General features: G+C 41.5%; 1 protein-coding gene across 1 annotated transcript in view; it reads left to right on the plus strand.

Moving 5' to 3' along the window:
- LOC140346823 (netrin receptor UNC5C-like) overlaps window positions 1–13,883 on the plus strand; it is a 237,606-nt gene that overhangs the window by 163,543 nt on the left and 60,180 nt on the right. The gene's annotated exons all lie outside the window — the stretch shown is intronic.

A 13,883-nucleotide genomic window follows, 5' to 3' on the forward strand; every position in this document is an offset into this window, starting at 1 on the left:
CCCCACATTATTCTTTTACTCCCCACACTTGAGCAAGATCTCAGTTTTAGTTACCTTCATTATCTCGATGACAATATTCAGACAATATTTCAACAATGCAGCAGGAATGAGTTAAAACATGAATGGACACAAAATGACCCACAAAAGGGCAGAAACGTCCCTTTATACCAGTGGTCCCCAAACTTTTTGACTCGAGGGCCACATTGGGTTCTAAAATTTGACCGAGGGGCCGGGCCAGGAACTAATGTGTGAACTAATGAATTTCTGTAAATTACACACAAGATTTGACCTGTAACTTCTGACAAAGCAACAAATGCAAGGCTCAATGTACAAATTGTTTTCCAAATGCATTAAATAATGATTAATTATATACTGTCTTCTACTGTCCACACGAGTCTTCTACTGTCCACAGAGTCTTCTACTGTCCACAAGTAGTAGTAGTTCTTCAGTGTGTCAAACACTTGCGCTTCCTGCTTGATTGGCCCCGGTGGCCGTTTGTGGTGAATTTTATTTTCTGTGCGCCATAGAAGTGCGAGCAGTGCACTTTCTCTCTATTCATTCCCCTTTCTTTCTTTCTCATTCCATCTACTGTCTAATAAAGCCTACGGCAAAAAAAAAACAACTTTTATTTTTTTTAATTTTTAATATAACTTGGACAAGCTTGGCGGGCTGGATTGAAAGGCCCAACGGGCCGGATGTGGCCCGCGGGCCATAGTTTGGGGACAACTGCTTTATACCCTCGTTTGGGAGATTACACTCGACTTTTCTGTCTCTTTTGAGGTTGAGCCAAAGTCCTGTAAGCGTCAACACAAAAGGCAGTCAAATTCAGGTTTACAATCAGCTGTGCATCGTCATCTGAAAGCCACAAATCACATGTTTCTGAACCATTTCCACCACAATTTGTAATAGTTTCGATTAAATTTGATTGTACGCTAACATCCTAATCTTGCTAACAAAAACAACAATCGCGATATTACGCGTTTTGATCGATCTTCCGACATCGTCCTCCACCGCTCGCTCGCTCGCTCGCTCGTCTTACTCGTTCCTCGCCGAAGGACTCGATGTACTTTGTGGAGCCGGCCTCAAATCGAACGAAAACGCCTGAATAAACCTACTTTTGCTCTAAGTTTCACATTCTTTTCACGCCTCGACTTACAATTTCCACGGCCAAACCTCGCTCTGTTTCCTCGCGGCTCCACTTCCCGTGAGGGTCAAACCTTTCACCGTTAGAGCGTCGCATTTCCATTCACCAAACGTACGATGTGTCCTCATAACATGTGATTTTCCCACGTGCCCATGTGTTTTACGCCCGTTTTGGCCACGGCGAATATCATCCCTCGCGCAGTCGGAGGCGTCGTGGCGGCGCCCCGGTAATTTGTTTCACCTCGTCGGGGAAAATATGCTCCACAACGCGACACATCCCAGGACAAATATAGCAGCGCAGACGGTTTCCTTTCCGAGGCGCAGGCAATTATATTTGTTGACTGCGCGGCGCTCGTTACCGGCGGCACGAGGACGCCGTCAGGACAGGAAGTGCGCGACGAGCGGATGAAGCCTCGACAGATCGCGAACATAACGTCTGGGAAATTAGTAGCAACTGTGAGTATTTTCAAATGGGGCTGATTTGAACTTTTCTCCGGATTTAATTTATACAATTTGGCAAAAAACGAAATTGTTTATAATCAATTTGATATTTTTACAATGAGATATTTGAATAAACAACTTCTGCTGAACTAGTTTGAGAAAAAGCCCAAAAATACACGCAATACATATTTTCAAGAAGTGCTTTGTGTGATTGTTCATTTGCATGTTACACTTGGAGCTTTTTACCATGTTATAACCTTGTTCCCTGATCAAAAAACACACCTGGAGTTGTTTTTCGCTGCATTCATGTTTATTTCACGATTCTTCTCTGAGCTCCACTGAAACACATGATTTCCTACATTTGTGACATCAAAGGTAAAGATCCCGGCGTCTCCTGAGCGCGCTCCATAAATCATCACAAGATCTGAGCATTTCTGCCTTCAATTAAATATCAAAACGTTGCGCCGGTCGGTTTTAAATATGTTAGCGCAACTTTTACCGTCTGGAAGATGCAGAGTACTATCAGCAAACATCACGTTCAGTCTGCCCATAGTCGAGGTAGAATGTGCCCGTTAAAGGACAAAAATGCAGCTGGTTTATGGTTAATATGGCTTGAAAAAGGATGACAATATTCAACCCGGAAATGATGTTGAATCACAACGTTAATATGCGCGTTGGGTGGACAATATTGACAAAAATTAACATCTAGAAAAACCGCCTCGTTAACAATAAATACAATTGGCCGTGGACGTAATGTGACGGATAATATTTGAGTGTACGGTGTGGATATATGGAAGCCCGTTTAGCTTTCTTTTCTGTAGTTCCAGAGCGTACGGCGACTCGGAATGCAACGAAATGCACGTCTCACAGTACAATATCATCACAATATTCATTTCACATTAGAATATTTATCTGATATTTTGGAAAAAATAGCCGGTTTATGGTTAATATGGCTGTAATATCCAAATTGAACTAAGAATCCTTTTCTCACAATAGCTTGAAAAAGGGTGACAATATTCAACCCGGAAATTATGCTAAATTACAACATGAATATGCCAAGTCAAGACAATATTAACAAAAATGAACATCTCGAAAAACCGCCTTGAACAATATTCAGAGAGTGTGTAAACGTTTTAAACTGCGTGTGTAATGTTTGGTAGAGGTTATAGTTTAGCACGAATACCGAACGGACCATAAAATAACCCACAAAAGGGCAGAAATATCCCTTTATACCATTGTTTTAGGTGTATTTTGGGCAAATTGTAATAGCTTTGTTACGTCAATACACTTTTACAGATCTCCACAACCTCCATCGCAATATACAATATACTCAATTTGCTTTACACGTTTCCCAGCTCTCTTGCGTCGTTCACGGTTTCAGTCGCAGAGTTATTGAGATATCACTATTTTGATCATAATCCGACGAGGAGCCGAGCCGCGGGACACGACGAGCCGACCGTAGCCACGCCCGCCCTCTCTTATAGATTCACGCTCGTTTCCTCTCATCGATCGGCCGTCGGGGAAACGGTCGGGGGTTTACGCCGGCGCTAATGTCGCTACTGCTTCCTGTAGCGTTAAATAAATCCATGAGGTGGGCGTGTGCTACTCGGGAATCACACGTTGACAAAGTGCAGTCGTAGTGTGTACTTTGCAGCGTCAAAAGATCGAAGGTCCTAATTTCAAAGCTGTTTTCCAATTGGAACAGTTAGCAGTTGGCTAGCTCGCCGTCTCTCGCAGCTAATGCTAACATTTATTGAAACGTAAAAATATAATAGAAAAGGAAAACTGTTAAAATGGAAGTAAAACCTGTGTTATTTTAATTATTTTATATTTATTATGTCTCAAAATTAGCGGTGTCGTTCACATTGACACATATGCTAACGACACCGCTAACCTGTAAAGTCGTTTGCATTTCGTCTGTATCAGTGACTTGTCCATCACGTATCTGTGCGTCGTGTCGTGCTGCTGCGAAGTCGACAGGATGTGATGCACGAGAATGTTTTAGTTTGAAATAAATTAAATATTTTATTAAATTATTTATAAAATAGAATAAAGTAAAGTAAAGTAAAGTCAAATAAAATAGAAATAAAATAAAATAAAGATAAAATACAATACAATACAATACAATACAATACAATTAAGACAATTAAGACGAATGATAAAAAACAAAACTGATCAAAAACAAACTGACCACAAACTCCCACACATTCTTTTGCCTGCAGTGTCTTGCCTTTAACAGAATTCCCTAAATTCATAGCAATTGGATCCATTTTTACATATCTTGTTTCCTCGGTAACACATCCTGACTCGTTATTGAACGCCACCAGTGCATTCAAAGCGGTTTAGGTATAAATTGAACCCATGACACTCATTCCGTCGTCGTCGTCGTCCTCTGAATTCTAAAGACTCAAACGCCACGACTTTGCATCATGAACACGGCCCATTCAAACAAACAACAACAACAACAACAGTCAGTTCAGATTCAGCCAAAAACTTGGCAACAACAAACTAATCAGGCGTAATCAGCGAGTGCTTTCTTGTCGCCATGGCGCCGGTGTGTGTGTCTGTAATCACGGCGGTGCTTCTAATCCCCCCGAACTCTCCAGAGTGTTTTTGTGAATCAAACGCTGCAGCGGAGGTCGAGTGGCCACTCTTTTAAATACTCATCGACTTTGTGCTCAACAGCCTCTTGACTCCTCTGCTGTCTCCGCCCACTCTCTCTCTCCCTCTCGCTCTCTCTCTCTCTCACTTCTTTTTCTGTTTCTCGGGGTTTGTCGACATTCCGCTGACACATTGGTTTGGTTCTTTGGGGAGCCAGTGACACGGACTCTATCTTGCATGTTGGTTGCTGTTGTTAGCTGTTGTTAGCTGTTGTTTGCTGTTGTTTGCTGTTGTTAGCTGTTGTTTGCTGTTGTTTGCTGTTGTTTGCTGTTGTTAGCTGTTGTTTGCTGTTGTTAGCTGTTGTTTGCTGTTGTTAGCTGTTGTTAGCTGTTGTTAGCTGTTGTTAGCTGTTGTGTGCTGTTGTTGTTTGCTGTTGTTTGCTGTTGTTAGCTGTTGTTTGCTGTTGTTTGCTGTTGTTTGCTGTTGTTAGCTGTTGTTTGCTGTTGTTAGCTGTTGTTTGCTGTTGTTTGCTGTTGTTTGCTGTTGTTAGCTGTTGTTTGCTGTTGTTAGCTGTTTGCTGTTGTTAGCTGTTGTTAGCTGTTGTTAGCTGTTGTGTGCTGTTGTTGTTTGCTGTTGTTTGCTGTTGTTAGCTGTTGTTTGCTGTTGTTTGCTGTTGTTTGCTGTTGTTAGCTGTTGTTTGCTGTTGTTTGCTGTTGTTTGCTGTTGTTAGCTGTTGTTTGCTGTTGTTTGCTGTTGTTTGCTGTTGTTTGCTGTTGTTAGCTGTTGTTTGCTGTTGTTAGCTGTTGTTTGCTGTTGTTTGCTGTTGTTAGCTGTTGTTAGCTGTTGTTTGCTGTTTGCTGTTGTTTGCTGTTGTTTGCTGTTGTTAGCTGTTGTTAGTTGTTGTTTGCTGTTGTTAGCTGTTGTTAGCTGTTGTTAGCTGTTGTTTGCTGTTGTTAGCTGTTGTTTGCTGTTCTTTGCTGTTGTTTGCTGTTGTTAGCTGTTGTTTGCTGTAGTTTGTTGTTGTTTGCTGTTGTTAGCAGTTGTTAGCTGTTGTTTGCTGTTGTTAGCTGTTGTTAGCTGTTGTTAGCTGTTGTGTGCTGTTGTTGTTTGCTGTTGTTTGCTGTTGCTAGCTGTTGTTTGCTGTTGTTTGCTGTTGTTTGCTGTTGTTAGCTGTTGTTTGCTGTTGTTGTTTGCTGTTGTTTGCAGTTGTTAGCTGTTGTTTGCTGTTGTTTGCTGTTGTTTGCTGTTGTTTGCTGTTGTTAGCTGTTGTTAGCTGTTGTTTGCTGTTGTTAGCTGTTGTTAGCTGTTGTTAGCTGTTGTTTGCTGTTGTTAGCTGTTGTTTGCTGTTGTTTGCTGTTGTTTGCTGTTGTTAGCTGTTGTTAGCTGTAGTTTGTTGTTGTTAGCTGTTGTTAGCTGTTGTTTGCTGTTGTTAGCTGTTGTTTGCTGTTGTTAGCTGTTGTTTGCTGTTGTTTGCTGTTGTTTGCTGTTGTTTGCTGTTGTTAGCTGTTGTTTGCTGTTGTTTGCTGTGGTTTGCTGTTGTTAGCTGTTGTTAGCTGTTGTTTGCTGTTAGCTGTTGTTAGCTGTTGTTAGCTGTTGTTTGCTGTTGTTAGCTGTTGTTTGCTGTTGTTAGCTGTTGTTTGCTGTAGTTTGTTGTTGTTTGCTGTTGTTAGCAGTTGTTAGCTGTTGTTTGCTGTTGTTAGCTGTTGTTAGCTGTTGTTAGCTGTTGTGTGCTGTTGTTGTTTGCTGTTGTTTGCTGTTGTTAGCTTTTGTTTGCTGTTGTTTGCTGTTGTTAGCTGTTGTTTGCTGTTGTTGTTTGCTGTTGTTTGCTGTTGTTAGCTGTTGTTTGCTGTTGTTTGCTGTTGTTTGCTGTTGTTTGCTGTTGTTAGCTGTTGTTAGCTGTTGTTTGCTGTTGTTAGCTGTTGTTAGCTGTTGTTAGCTGTTGTTAGCTGTTTTTTGCTTTTGTTAGCTGTTGTTTGCTGTTGTTTGCTGTTGTTTGCTGTTGTTAGCTGTTGTTAGCTGTAGTTTGTTGTTGTTAGCTGTTGTTAGCTGTTGTTTGCTGTTGTTAGCTGTTGTTTGCTGTTGTTTGCTGTTGTTAGCTGTTGTTTGCTGTTGTTTGCTGTTGTTAGCTGTTGTTAGCTGTTGTTTGCTGTTGTTAGCTATTGTTAGCTGTTGTTTGCTGTTGTTAGCTGTTGTTTGCTGTTGTTAGCTGTTGTTTGCTGTTGTTGTTTGCTGTTGTTTGCTGTTGTTAGCTGTTGTTAGCTGCCGTTTGCTGTCGTTTGCTGTCGTTTGCTGTCGTTAGCTGTCGTTAGCTGTCGTTAGCTGTCGTTAGCTGTCGTTAGCTTTCGTTAGCTGTCGTTTGCTGTCGTTTGCTGTCGTTTGCGGTCGTTAGCTGTCGTTTGCTGTCGTTTGCTGTCGTTAGCTGTCGTTTGCTGTCGTTTGCTGTCGTTAGCTGTCGTTTGCTGTCGTTTGCTGTCGTTAGCTGTCGTTTGCTGTCGTTAGGTGTCGTTAGCTGTCGTTAGCTGTCGTTTGCTGTCGTTTGCTGTCGTTTGCTGTCGTTAGCTGTCGGTTGCTGTCGTTTGCTGTCGTTAGCTGTCGTTTGCTGTCGTTAGGTGTCGTTAGCTGTCGTTTGCTGTCGTTTGCTGTCGTTTGCTGTCGTTAGCTGTCGTTTGCTGTCGTTAGCTGTCGTTAGCTGTCGTTTGCTGTCGTTTGCTGTCGTTTGCTGTCGTTCGCTGTCGTTAGCTGTCGTTAGCTGTCGTTTGCTGTCGTTAGCTGTTGTTAGCTGTTGTTAGCTGTTGTGTGCTGTTGTTGTTTGCTGTTGTTTGCTGTTGTTAGCTGTTGTTTGCTGTTGTTTGCTGTTGTTTGCTGTTGTTAGCTGTTGTTTGCTGTTGTTAGCTGTTGTTTGCTGTTGTTTGCTGTTGTTTGCTGTTGTTTGCTGTTGTTTGCTGTTGTTAGCTGTTGTTTGCTGTTGTTAGCTGTTGTTAGCTGTTGTTAGCTGTTGTGTGCTGTTGTTGTTTGCTGTTGTTTGCTGTTGTTAGCTGTTGTTTGCTGTTGTTTGCTGTTGTTTGCTGTTGTTAGCTGTTGTTTGCTGTTGTTAGCTGTTGTTTGCTGTTGTTTGCTGTTGTTAGCTGTTGTTTGCTGTTGTTTGCTGTTGTTAGCTGTTGTTTGCTGTTGTTAGCTGTTGTTTGCTGTTGTTTGCTGTTGTTAACTGTTGTTAGCTGTTGTTTGCTGTTTGCTGTTGTTTGCTGTTGTTTGCTGTTGTTAGCTGTTGTTAGTTGTTGTTTGCTGTTGTTAGCTGTTGTTAGCTGTTGTTTGCTGTTGTTAGCTGTTGTTTGCTGTTGTTTGCTGTTGTTAGCTGTTGTTTGCTGTAGTTTGTTGTTGTTTGCTGTTGTTAGCAGTTGTTAGCTGTTGTTTGCTGTTGTTAGCTGTTGTTAGCTGTTGTTAGCTGTTGTGTGCTGTTGTTGTTTGCTGTTGTTTGCTGTTGTTGTTTGCTGTTGTTTGCTGTTGTTTGCTGTTGTTTGCTGTTGTTAGCTGTTGTTTGCTGTTGTTGTTTGCTGTTGTTTGCTGTTTTTAGCTGTTGTTTGCTGTTGTTTGCTGTTGTTTGCTGTTGTTTGCTGTTGTTTGCTGTTGTTAGCTGTTGTTAGCTGTTGTTTGCTGTTGTTTGCTGTTGTTAGCAGTTGTTAGCTGTTGTTTGCTGTTGTTAGCTGTTGTTAGCTGTTGTTAGCTGTTGTGTGCTGTTGTTGTTTGCTGTTGTTTGCTGTTGTTAGCTTTTGTTTGCTGTTGTTTGCTGTTGTTAGCTGTTGTTTGCTGTTGTTGTTTGCTGTTGTTTGCTGTTGTTAGCTGTTGTTTGCTGTTGTTTGCTGTTGTTTGCTGTTGTTAGCTGTTGTTTGCTGTTGTTTGCTGTTGTTAGCTGTTGTTAGCTGTTGTTTGCTGTTGTTAGCTGTTGTTTGCTGTTGTTTGCTGTTGTTTGCTGTTGTTTGCTGTTGTTAGCTGTTGTTAGCTGTAGTTTGTTGTTGTTAGCTGTTGTTAGCTGTTGTTTGCTGTTGTTAGCTGTTGTTAGCTGTTGTTAGCTGCCGTTTGCTGTCGTTTGCTGTCGTTTGCTGTCGTTTGCTGTCGTTAGCTGTCGTTAGCTGTCGTTAGCTGTCGTTAGCTGTCGTTAGCTTTCGTTAGCTGTCGTTTGCTGTCGTTTGCTGTCGTTTGCTGTCGTTTGCGGTCGTTAGCTGTCGTTTGCTGTCGTTTGCTGTCGTTAGCTGTCGTTTGCTGTCGTTTGCTGTCGTTAGCTGTCGTTTGCTGTCGTTTGCTGTCGTTAGCTGTCGTTTGCTGTCGTTAGGTGTCGTTAGCTGTCGTTAGCTGTCGTTTGCTGTCGTTTGCTGTCGTTTGCTGTCGTTAGCTGTCGGTTGCTGTCGTTTGCTGTCGTTAGCTGTCGTTTGCTGTCGTTAGGTGTCGTTAGCTGTCGTTTGCTGTCGTTTGCTGTCGTTTGCTGTCGTTAGCTGTCGTTTGCTGTCGTTAGCTGTCGTTAGCTGTCGTTTGCTGTCGTTTGCTGTCGTTTGCTGTCGTTCGCTGTCGTTAGCTGTCGTTAGCTGTCGTTTGCTGTTGTTAGCTGTTGTTAGCTGTTGTTAGCTGTTGTGTGCTGTTGTTGTTTGCTGTTGTTTGCTGTTGTTAGCTGTTGTTTGCTGTTGTTTGCTGTTGTTAGCTGTTGTTTGCTGTTGTTAGCTGTTGTTTGCTGTTGTTTGCTGTTGTTTGCTGTTGTTAGCTGTTGTTTGCTGTTGTTAGCTGTTGTTTGCTGTTGTTAGCTGTTGTTAGCTGTTGTTAGCTGTTGTGTGCTGTTGTTGTTTGCTGTTGTTAGCTGTTGTTTGCTGTTGTTTGCTGTTGTTTGCTGTTGTTAGCTGTTGTTTGCTGTTGTTAGCTGTTGTTTGCTGTTGTTTGCTGTTGTTAGCTGTTGTTTGCTGTTGTTTGCTGTTGTTAGCTGTTGTTTGCTGTTGTTAGCTGTTGTTTGCTGTTGTTCGCTGTTGTTAGCTGTTGTTTGCTGTTGTTAGCTGTTGTTTGCTGTTTGCTGTTGTTTGCTGTTGTTTGCTGTTGTTAGCTGTTGTTAGTTGTTGTTTGCTGTTGTTAGCTGTTGTTAGCTGTTGTTTGCTGTTGTTAGCTGTTGTTTGCTGTTGTTTGCTGTTGTTAGCTGTTGTTTGCTGTAGTTTGTTGTTGTTTGCTGTTGTTAGCAGTTGTTAGCTGTTGTTTGCTGTTGTTAGCTGTTGTTAGCTGTTGTTAGCTGTTGTGTGCTGTTGTTGTTTGCTGTTGTTTGCTGTTGTTAGCTGTTGTTTGCTGTTGTTTGCTGTTGTTTGCTGTTGTTAGCTGTTGTTTGCTGTTGTTGTTTGCTGTTGTTTGCTGTTTTTAGCTGTTGTTTGCTGTTGTTTGCTGTTGTTTGCTGTTGTTTGCTGTTGTTTGCTGTTGTTAGCTGTTGTTAGCTGTTGTTTGCTGTTGTTTGCTGTTGTTAGCAGTTGTTAGCTGTTGTTTGCTGTTGTTAGCTGTTGTTAGCTGTTGTTAGCTGTTGTGTGCTGTTGTTGTTTGCTGTTGTTTGCTGTTGTTAGCTTTTGTTTGCTGTTGTTTGCTGTTGTTTGCTGTTGTTAGCTGTTGTTTGCTGTTGTTGTTTGCTGTTGTTTGCTGTTGTTAGCTGTTGTTTGCTGTTGTTTGCTGTTGTTTGCTGTTGTTAGCTGTTGTTTGCTGTTGTTTGCTGTTGTTAGCTGTTGTTAGCTGTTGTTTGCCGTTGTTAGCTGTTGTTTGCTGTTGTTTGCTGTTGTTTGCTGTTGTTTGCTGTTGTTAGCTGTTGTTAGCTGTAGTTTGTTGTTGTTAGCTGTTGTTAGCTGTTGTTTGCTGTTGTTAGCTGTTGTTAGCTGTTGTGTGCTGTTGTTGTTTGCTGTTGTTTGCTGTTGTTAGCTGTTGTTTGCTGTTGTTTGCTGTTGTTTGCTGTTGTTAGCTGTTGTTTGCTGTTGTTAGCTGTTGTTTGCTGTTGTTTGCTGTTGTTAGCTGTTGTTTGCTGTTGTTTGCTGTTGTTAGCTGTTGTTTGCTGTTGTTAGCTGTTGTTTGCTGTTGTTCGCTGTTGTTAGCTGTTGTTAGCTGTTGTTTGCTGTTTGCTGTTGTTAGCGGTTGTTCGCTGTTGTTAGCTGTTGTTTGCTGTTGTTAGCTGTTGTTAGCTGTTGTTAGCTGTTGTTAGCTGTTGTTAGCTTTTGTTTGCTGTTGTTTGCTGTTGTTTGCTGTTGTTAGCTGTTGTTGGCTGTTGTTTGCTGTTGTTTGCTGTTGTTAGCTGTTGTTTGCTGTTGTTCGCTGTTGTTAGCTGTTGTTTGCTGTTGTTAGCTGTTGTTAGCTGTTGTTAGCTGTTGTTAGCTGTTGTTAGCTGTTGTTAGCTGTTGTTTGCTGTTGTTAGCTGTTGTTAGCTGTTGTTTGCTGTTGTTAGCTGTTGTTAGCTGTTGTTTGCTGTTGTTAGCTGTTGTTAGCTGTTGTTTGCTTTTGTTAGCTTTTGTTGGCTGTTGTTTGCTGTTGTTAGCTATTGTTAGCTGTTGTTAGCTGCTGTTAGCTGTTGTTAGCTGTTGTTAGCTGTTGTTAGCTAACAACAGGAGATGTTGGGAGATGTTCTTTCATTCACACCTGGAGGGTTTTCAAAAAAGTGCCTTTGACGTGAAGGGCAGTTTCACATTCAGGTGCTCTGCGATGAGTTATCTCTCATATAAAGTTATAAAATGGATGATTGTTTTCTATGGGAACATTTACAGACCAGCGTGTTCTTCTCAGCTCAGTGACACGACATTTAAAACATAAACCCATGTCTTTATTTTCTCTCTATATTTGACATTTAGGCATGTAGTTGAATAAAGTAAAAAGGTAGTAAAGTGTAGCGCATTGGTCGCATTTCCTCTCCACACGGTGGCGCTTTGTTTAGGATTGTAGGTTGTTAATGTTTGTGTTTATATTCAAAAAAGGCACCACATCATGACCTGCTCAGTCTTATTTGACTGACAATTATAACTCAAAAAGATCGATAAAAAGGGTTAACAAAACAGAAGGATTCCGTGTGGTTGAAAAAACAAAAATATCTCCACTTTATTGCAAGGGAGAGCTCTTTAATGCCACTCTGCAAGTTTCAGCCTTTGGCTCATGTCCGAGACTCAGATGTGGATCAAGGCCTCTCCGAGCTCTTTGGGTCCTTGGAGCTGTCCGTGGTGCTGATCTGATTGCCCTGAGGAGTTTCAGGAGCCTTTTTGAGATCGAGAAGTCCTTTGTCTCCTTTGTGCAGGAGCATGAGTTCTGAAGCAGGAAGTGAGTTGGGGGTCACACCCCTGAAGGAAGGGCCCCTGGGGTCTCCGACCTGATGTGTCTTGTGTCAGAGTGTCCCTAGCAACAGAGAGTTTGTGTATTTTTATCTGACCTCGGAGGTGTGGCTTGCTTTTATCTCTCAGTCGATGTTATTGTTCTAGTTTGGACACATTTGTCTTAAACCAACAGAATGACATGTGGCCATAATGATCACACATCATTAGCAGATAATGAGGACATTACATAACATATAACACATTGTAAACATAGTTCTTAAGGTTTCCCTTTAACAACACAGTGACGCATTAAGTCAGTTTAGGTTGAAATATAGTAATTTAAGGACTTTGTTCTGAGAACATTTTAATTCTGCAGAACAAAGAGAACAAACATGTTTGTGTCTGCAGTGGAAGGTTCCAGTTCACTGCAGGGCTCGTTTATGTCTTTGGAGTCGTTTGGTGAGAGGTTATTGACCCGTGTGTCATCAAAGGGCTGTAGAGACCGTGTGGCTGCCCCTTGGGGGATGGGTCACATCGGGCCATCCAACTTTTTGCTTTGTTCTACAAAAGTGATGTGAATTTCACCACTGTCTTGAATATGAAAAGATAAAGTATTATAAAGATTATTTGGGACGTATACGTCCTACACAAGCATGTCAATAGAATCTTCAAGAAAGAAAAACACATTTTTTCTCCACTCCACCAATTTTACATCTCTGAATCACCACATAACCTGCAAAGTAAATATGGTCGATGTATAAGATATTGTCATAAAATGGTATGTATTGAAATTCCGAGTTAAATGCAGTATAACAGTGGAAAACTGGATAAACGTATCACTGGTAAAGACCTCGCGATCACACGCAGTTGAACTGATCTCTCTCTTTAAATAAGATGTTGCTGGGTGAAAAGGTGAGGGAAAATGAGACAAAATGAGGCAAAATCATGGCAGTGCATAAACTTCATTGCAAAAAAAACCCACAAATAAAAACAGTTCCTCTTTTCATGTTCAGTCTTGGTCATAACGCCGTGTTGGGAGCCTTTTATTCTTTGATCCAGTTCTCGTTTGCTCTCGTCATTAGAACCTTTCGGTGTCTCAGCCCTCCCTTGTGGTCCTTATTTTGGGTCTGATCACCTCCCACAGACCACTTCACTCCGAGAGCCATTTTCTCCTCTTTGATTGTCCTGATTGGCTGCGCTCCCTCCTTAACTCCCCTCCTGGCACTCGATGAACCGGCCTCGTGCATTTTTCTGCCATGTTTTCCTATTTGCGCCACTGTTTCCTAATGAGAATGTGACGGAGCCGTGGCATGTCGCTTCTGCTTCTCCTGCCACTGATCACCACTGCGTCTGCTCCTGTCTGACGGCTAGCATGACGCTAGCATGACGGCTAACTGGAGGATGAGCGCCCCCAAATGAGCTTTGGTGGATCATACGTAATCATCGAGAGATCCTGTATTATTGGTAATGTAATAGTGTCGATACTTTCGTTGCATTTAAGAGGTTTGAAGAGAAAGGGTTATTTACTCTTTAATCTGCTTTTAATATACTTTTTTGACGTAGCTTTGTAACATCAGCATTAAACTGATCAGAAAGACTCAAGTTAAAGGTGCACTGCGCTTTTTTGCTGGAGGATCCGCTCCACCGTGTAATATTAAATGTATCCATCACTATGGAGACAGGCAGGGGGCATCAGCAGTTACAGGTCAGGTCTGTGGAGCTGCGAGTGCATGTTTTTCCAGGTATTTTTAAGCAATAAAACACAAGAAATTGAATAATCGTGGGATGGATTGGTTAAATGCTATACTGTGGAACTCTCCAGGTAAAACAAAGACCCTCAAAGTTACATAGTGCACCTTTAATTTAAGTAAACATGAATATTTGTGTAGTAAATAATGTATGTTATGTTATGGTTGTGGTGATACAGACCCGGTAGAATAAGCTGTTATGAATTGGTTCTGTATTTGGACGACAAAGTATAAAATACAAAGCTTTTTAAAAATAATTTGCTTTAATTTTTGTCTTTGCCAAACAGTGTCTCCTTTTTGCATTATTTTCCTCGTCACACGTGTGAAGAGTCGGAAATCAGATTACTTACATCAGATGGAACTGTTTACACAACATTTCAATAATCTGATAACTCCAGAAATCAGTTAATTGGATTTTTGTGAGCATGTTAAAGACGTTACCAATGAGATGGACACTTCTGTCTTCGTAAAGGTCGTCAGGCTAACTTTTGTCTAAAGGTAAATTATAAAATTCAATGTAAATACAACCAATTAAAGTAAAAGTAACCCGTTGTTTACATTGAGATGACTTCTGTTCGTGGTCATTATATTTTCATATTTATCGTGCTTCTAAACGAGGGCGAGCATCGTCCGTCCACAGCTCCACGTCCACTGT

Source organism: Eucyclogobius newberryi, unplaced genomic scaffold, assembly GCF_026437365.1.
Source record: "Eucyclogobius newberryi isolate DKJ021-1_F unplaced genomic scaffold, fEucNew1.0.hap1 SCAF_6, whole genome shotgun sequence".
NCBI classification, from domain to species: Eukaryota; Metazoa; Chordata; class Actinopteri; order Gobiiformes; family Gobiidae; genus Eucyclogobius; species Eucyclogobius newberryi.